A 6304-nucleotide genomic window follows, 5' to 3' on the forward strand; every position below is an offset into this window, starting at 1 on the left:
CAAACAAATAAATCTTCATAAAGCAGCAGAACAGGAAAAGCTCAAGAGGCCATTGAGTTCTACAGTGGGCTTTTTTTTTTTTAAAGTGACAAAACACTTTTCTCAAATGACCTCTTTCGTGGAACCCACCCCATGAGGCAGGTGCAAGCAGAGGTGCTCTGAAGGAAGTGGGGTGTTGGGGAGAAATAGAGCCTCTTTCCCCCGTCAGAGCCCTTAGTGCCTGCGGGTCAGTCTGAGCCAGTCCAGAGGCCCGGGAAGGAGGCATGTCCTGCCCCAGGTCACACTGAGCATGTCTGTGTAGGTGTCTCTGACACCCTAGGGCCCATCACCCCAGGGCCCTTGTCCCACCCAGACTTTCCTCTGTTCCTGGATCATTCTCTCTAAAATGCAGATGTGACTGCGGCACTGCCTTGCATCAAGCCCCGTCTCGCAGAGTAAGGTCTCCTCCTGACACGTGGCGTGAGGCCTTTGATGATCTGGCCTCGGCCCTCTTTCTGCCTGGGCTCCTGTGGCCGCTGGATTCTACCTGAGGCCCCCCAGCCCCTGTTCTGCTCCCCACCGGCTCCCTGCTGGGCAGCCTGTCCTGCGCAGGCTGGAGTGTCTACCCCCCGATGGTCTCCTCTTCAGCATGCAGCCCTCAGCATCACAGCGTCACGGCTGCCCCCTCCCTGCTGTGCCCCATCCTGGGCCACAGCTCCCCTGCCGGACCACAGGTGCCTTGGGAGAGGCTGGCCCCGACCCAGATTCCTTCTGGTGCTCACACAGCAGGGACCCTAGCCCGCACCCTGTCCTCTCTGTGGGTGGTGCTGGCCAGGGCTCCCCTGCGCCCCCACCCCAGCCCACTTCCTGCCTCTGCCGTCATCCCATGTGGGGGCGCGAGGTGGCGCTCCGCAGAGGCCCTGGGGTTTTCCTGGGTGTGACCGCCTCCGGGCTGCAGCTGGGAGCCCCGGTGACACTGATACCCCACTGACGTGTCACGGTGAACACAGCTAACACGTATTTGCACCGGCGCGTGTCCAGATGTGAATTTTAAAATCTTTGCTAAGCATCTCATCTATGTGTTTTGGGGTGAGACAGTCCTGGATCTTAATCCTGACGTGGCTGTGTCGGGCTCTGTGACATGGAGTTCCTAACACCCTTTAGGAGTTTCGGAGAGGTGAGGTTTGCAGCGCAGTTCCGGGCACACAGTAGACGTTCCGTAAGTGTTCATCTGCCCTTGCAAACATCCTTCTACCACCGAGATTCCTCCCGGATGCTTACCGCTCTCTATTTTGTTTTATGACAGCCTCTCTGTCCGCTGCCCGTGTTGCTACTTACTCCAGCCTGGGGCCTCCCTGGGGCCAGGACCGGTCTGATTGTTGTCTGCCCTCAGCGCTCAGCTCCTGGCTCCTTGTGAGGCTCCCAGCTCGCTGCAGGCTTGCGGTCCTACTCAGGGGAGGGGTGCTCTCTTCCTGGGTCCTTTAAAAATCCGAATCATTCAGGTCTGAGTGCTTGACGATTGTTGCTTTAAACACACAATTGGGGAAATGATAAAACCTGAACTGGCACTTTTGCTGCCAGTGACCCCAGAGGCCTCTCTGCCTTCCCCTGCCATCTGGAGGCCTGGGGACGGCTGGGCAGCCTGCCTACAGTCGTGAGGTTGGAGGGTGGCCCTCCTGGAGCCCCCATGCAAGACCAGTGTGGCCTCTCAGGGTAGACACACAGGCACTGGTGTGGGCAGGTGCCCTCAGGCTAGACTTGCTGCCCTTGCTGGGCGGGTGCGTGGGCAGGGAGGGGCCACCGCTGAGATGATCCCTCTCTGTTTAGGGCTAAGTTTGAGTCCCCATAATCCTGCCAGCCCCTCTACTCCCAGGAGAAGAGGTTTAGGTATCACTCTGGGGGGCTGTTTCTGTCTGTCCAGGTGGCCCCAAGTTCCCTCTGGTTGAGGGAACCCCTGGGCAGGTGACCCTGCATTGCAAGCAGCTCCCAGGTGAGCATCACTGCAGCCGCACAGCCTCCCAAGCACTGCACTTCCTTGGTACGTCCCAAGTGCTACAGGACACAGTCCCCATAATGAAACAGGGGGATGCACGTCTGACCGCTGACCCCTCTATATCAGGACCATGGTTCTAACATGGAGCCTCAGCTCCAGAGACAGGGCTTTCCTTCCTTCATGCCGTGACAGTTTGACTTTTTCCCCGTCCCTGACATTTTTCTTTATGTATGTGATCATTCAAGTGACTTGAGAAATGAGAAGTGGGAATAGAAGATTCTGGAAACCCCCATCCTCCCTGAGTTCGTCTCATGCTGGTGAAGCGTCTGCGGCCCAGGCAGAGGCGGGGGCTCCAGGTGGCAGAGGAGGGGAGTTTCCTTCGGAAGGCACCTGTATCAGAACGGCTACTACTTGAGGGCATTGGAAACCAGGTCGTGAACACACATTCAGCAGAACTTCTCTTAACAAGACGTTTTTACTGCAGAAGACTTTTAACACACACAAGAGAGAGCTCGGTGTGCCCCTGACCCCGTCCCACGTCTGCACCTGTTGGCTCATGCTACTCTACCTCCCTCCCAGCCTCGCACCTCTGCTGGGGTAGAAACAGCTCTTGTTTGTCTCAGGAGACTAATTAGCCCTTATACAGACCTAAGATAAGGATCAAAGAATTGGGGAGCTGGGAGAAAATGTGGAAATGTTCTGGTCCTTTTTTTTTTTTTTTTAGGTTACAGGTGGAAAGATCAAGGCCCAGGTAGGATAATGGGCCCAGGAGGCCTGCATTTGAGCCTGGCCTAGAGACCAGGCTGCAGGACCCCCAGGGTCCGGACACTGGTGCTGCGGGCAGTTAGCAGAACTCAGAACGTTCCAGAAGTCCTTAGCACATGGGGAAGCAGCTGGCATTGACACGGAGCTTTCTGGTTTGTGAGACACTGCATGTTGAGCCACCTTTGAGAACAGCGGGTATTGTGTTGATCAGCCAAAGGCCCAGGGGTTTAAGTCAGCAGAGAGCTGGGACCAGCATCTGGGTCTCCGAATGCCTTCCCCAATCCGGGGTCTCTCTCTCTCGGCTGTGCCATGTCCCTGCTGGATGTCAGGATGCACCACAGCCTGGCCCCCGAGCATCACCTGCAAGCTTAGGCTGGGGAGGAAGAGCCACAGAAATGGTGGCTTTGTGACAGGGGAAATGTGGTCTCCTTTAAAGATCTGGTCACTGTGAACACAGAGAAGACCTCTGGCTCTGACCAGTGCAGGGAGTTCCCCTGCACATGGGGATCTCTTCCCCGGTGTAGATGACAGAGGCAGAGAATTCCAGAAACCTGTGGGCAGGAAGGGCCTACAGGCTTGATGGGAATGAGTCTTGGCTGCCACTGCTGCTTAGGTTGCCTCTTGAGGGGCACGAGAGGTATCAAGTCGAGTGAGGACTCCTTCTGGGGCCTGAGCCAGCTGAGCCAGCCCTGCTCATGTATCCTGCAAAATACCGTATCCGCATGTGCTCCTGGTCCCAACTGTGCGGCTTTCCAAGGACCTTGGGATGCAAGCACAGCCAGCGGGGAAGATGCATGCTCCAGCCTCGGGGTGAATGGGATATGTGCAGAGACTGGCCTAGACAGGTGAGTATCTTCTGAGTCAGGCACGGTCTGCCATGAGGTCATCAAGAACCTCATCCTCAGTGTGAGGGGCAAGCAGACCAGCTGGGGGTCTTCCCTCCTACAGCCAAGCGTACAGGAAAGTCACCAAAAGTCGGGGAGCTGCAAGAGCCCAACACTGTCAACACTTCCATCCCCAGAGCTTCCTGACAGTTGGGCATTGGCCTGTGGGGCGGCCCTGTCCTAGAGGATCCAACTCCAACAGCAGCATGAGATGGCTCGGGGCCATGTCAGGGGTGCCCATCAGGGGTGTCCTTCCTGTCACTGTGGGTGCGTGCTCCAGCTTCCAGCTCGTTTACTGTAGCTGTGGGTGAGTGAGGGTGTGTGAGTGAGTGTGAGTGAATGAGGGTGTGTGAGCAAGGGTGTGTGAGCGAGGGTGGGTGAACGAGTGTGGGTGAGCGAGCATGGGTGAGCACACTCTATGGGTGCCTATGTGTTTGAGAGCATATGAGTATGTGCGCCAGAGAGCTATGAGTGTGCATGGGAGTGAGTGTGCATGTGGGTGCAGGCGGGGGAGTCAGCACAATGCAAGCTCGTCTTCAGTTATTTTAGGAGGTAGAATTATCACGGGGCTTGGCATCATTTTTATCTACTGTCACTCCTCTGCTCTCCAGAAAGTCATCCCTCGTAGCCACAACATGGAATAGGTGTGATCTAGCAGCTCCACTCATGGGTGCAGATCCAGAAGAATGAAAGCGGGGACTTGAACAGATATTTGCACACCCGTGTTCCTGGCAGTGCTATTCACAGCAGCCGGCATGTGGAATCAAGCTAAATGTCCATCGACGAGTGAGCGGCTAAAGGAAATGGGGTCTGTGCTCATGATGATGTCTTGTTTACCCTGTGTTCGATTGGGGACCGAGGCTGTAGGCAGGGCTGCCAAGACAGTCCTGTTCCCACTATGTGCAGTTCTGCCCCCAGAAGGTGCAGAAGAACAGGGGTCGGGAGATGACCCCCCATGCTGGGGAGAGAAACACCTGCTGCCTGCCGCATGTCCTGCTCAGGCCAGCACCTCGCTCTACTGCAAACAGTGTTTCTTTCTCAGAGAACGTGACTTCTTTCAAGAACATTCTCAGTAAAGCCAACGCCTGCGTTCTCCTGAAGGCATCTTGATGGAGAGACACCGCAATGGAGTTCCCGCTAGGCAGGAGTGACGAGTTGTAACCTTGACAAAGAGGAGAATGTATTGGAAAGCCTCTGTGATTTCTCAGGCACCTGCACACGGGACGGGGTAGGTGGGCCCAAGGACGTGGGGAGAGCAAGGACCCCCTTTCTCTGCATGCAGGTTTCCTTCATTCCTACCAATGTCCCATCCAGAGCAACACAGCCCCTGTGGACTCCAGGCCCCATCTCCAGACCCCACGCTGGTGAGGCCTTGTTATCCTCACTGTGTCTTGAGGGAGGCCCTGATTGGCTCTGTTAAGGTCAGATGCCAACCCCGAGCCCCGCCCATGATTTTCAGGGCTCTGGAGGTTCACTGCAGACCAGGTGGGTGCCTCTAGTCGGAGCCATGTGACGGGGCTGCAGGTGGAAGATTCCTCAGAAAGAGGGGAAGTGCTGGCAGGTGGAAGCACACGTGTTCCTACAGCACCGGGTCAGTAAAGATCCAACTTCTCTTTTTTCAGGGGGACTTCCTGGGTAGCGGGTAGGACAGTTTGGATTATTTGACAAGTATGCACTCCCCTCCTGCTAGAGGACTGGCCGTGAGAGTCACATTGTCCTGGGTGGGTGTTGACAGATGTGCCTCATGCAGGGGCTTGCAGCGTGTTTCAGTGTTGGCCTCACACACTTGTGCTTCAGCCTTCTCCAGGACGAGGGTCACCCAGGCTGCCGCCCCCCAAGAATGAGAGCTGTCCCTGCTGACTGCAGACCTGGCGTGGAGGACTGGCTCAGTGGCCACCCCACGTGTCCTAACCAGTGGGCACGTCACTGAGCGATTATCAGAGCAGCACACTGGGTTTGGGGGAGTCTGTTACACAGCAAGAGTCTGCTGGGGCAGCTGGGACGGCTTCTTGTCCTGGCCTCACCTTCACAGGCTCTTGCATGGTAGCACCTGTGCCCTTCTACTCTTTCCCATTGCTGGTTCTGAGCCACCAATGGGGCCCTGACCTCCCCTGGATCCTGCAAGTCTGCCCTGCCAGTCGCTCTGTGACCCAGCTCAGACAGTATCACCTGCAACTGAAATTCCCTTAAATATGCTGCAGGGAGTACCCAGAACCCATAAAGAACTGTTAAACTTGGTAAAAAGGACAATTTGAGTTTTTAGGAAATGGGCACAAGCTTAGAATAGATGCTTCATGGAAAGAAGATACACAAATGGCCAAGGAACACACAAAAAGGTGTTAACAGTCATGAAAACACACGTGAGGGACACCTGGGTGGCTCAGCAGTTGAGCATCTGCCTTTGGCCCAGGGCATGATCCTGGAATCCCAGGATTGATTCTGACGTCGGGCTCCCTGCACAGAGCCTACTTCTCCCTCTGCATGTGTCTCTGCCTCTCTCTCTCTCTCTCTCTCATGAATAAATAAATAAAATCTTAAAAAAAAGAAGACACATGTGAAGCCACAACAAGATGCCAGAATGGAGACATTGACAAGATGGACCACGCCAAATGTTGGCAAGGAGGGAGAGCGCCCGGGCCTCCTGGACTGCAGCGCCATTGCTTCAGAAAACATGGTAGTGGTT

This window comes from Vulpes vulpes, chromosome 14 (genome assembly GCF_048418805.1).
Source record: "Vulpes vulpes isolate BD-2025 chromosome 14, VulVul3, whole genome shotgun sequence".
NCBI classification, from domain to species: Eukaryota; Metazoa; Chordata; class Mammalia; order Carnivora; family Canidae; genus Vulpes; species Vulpes vulpes.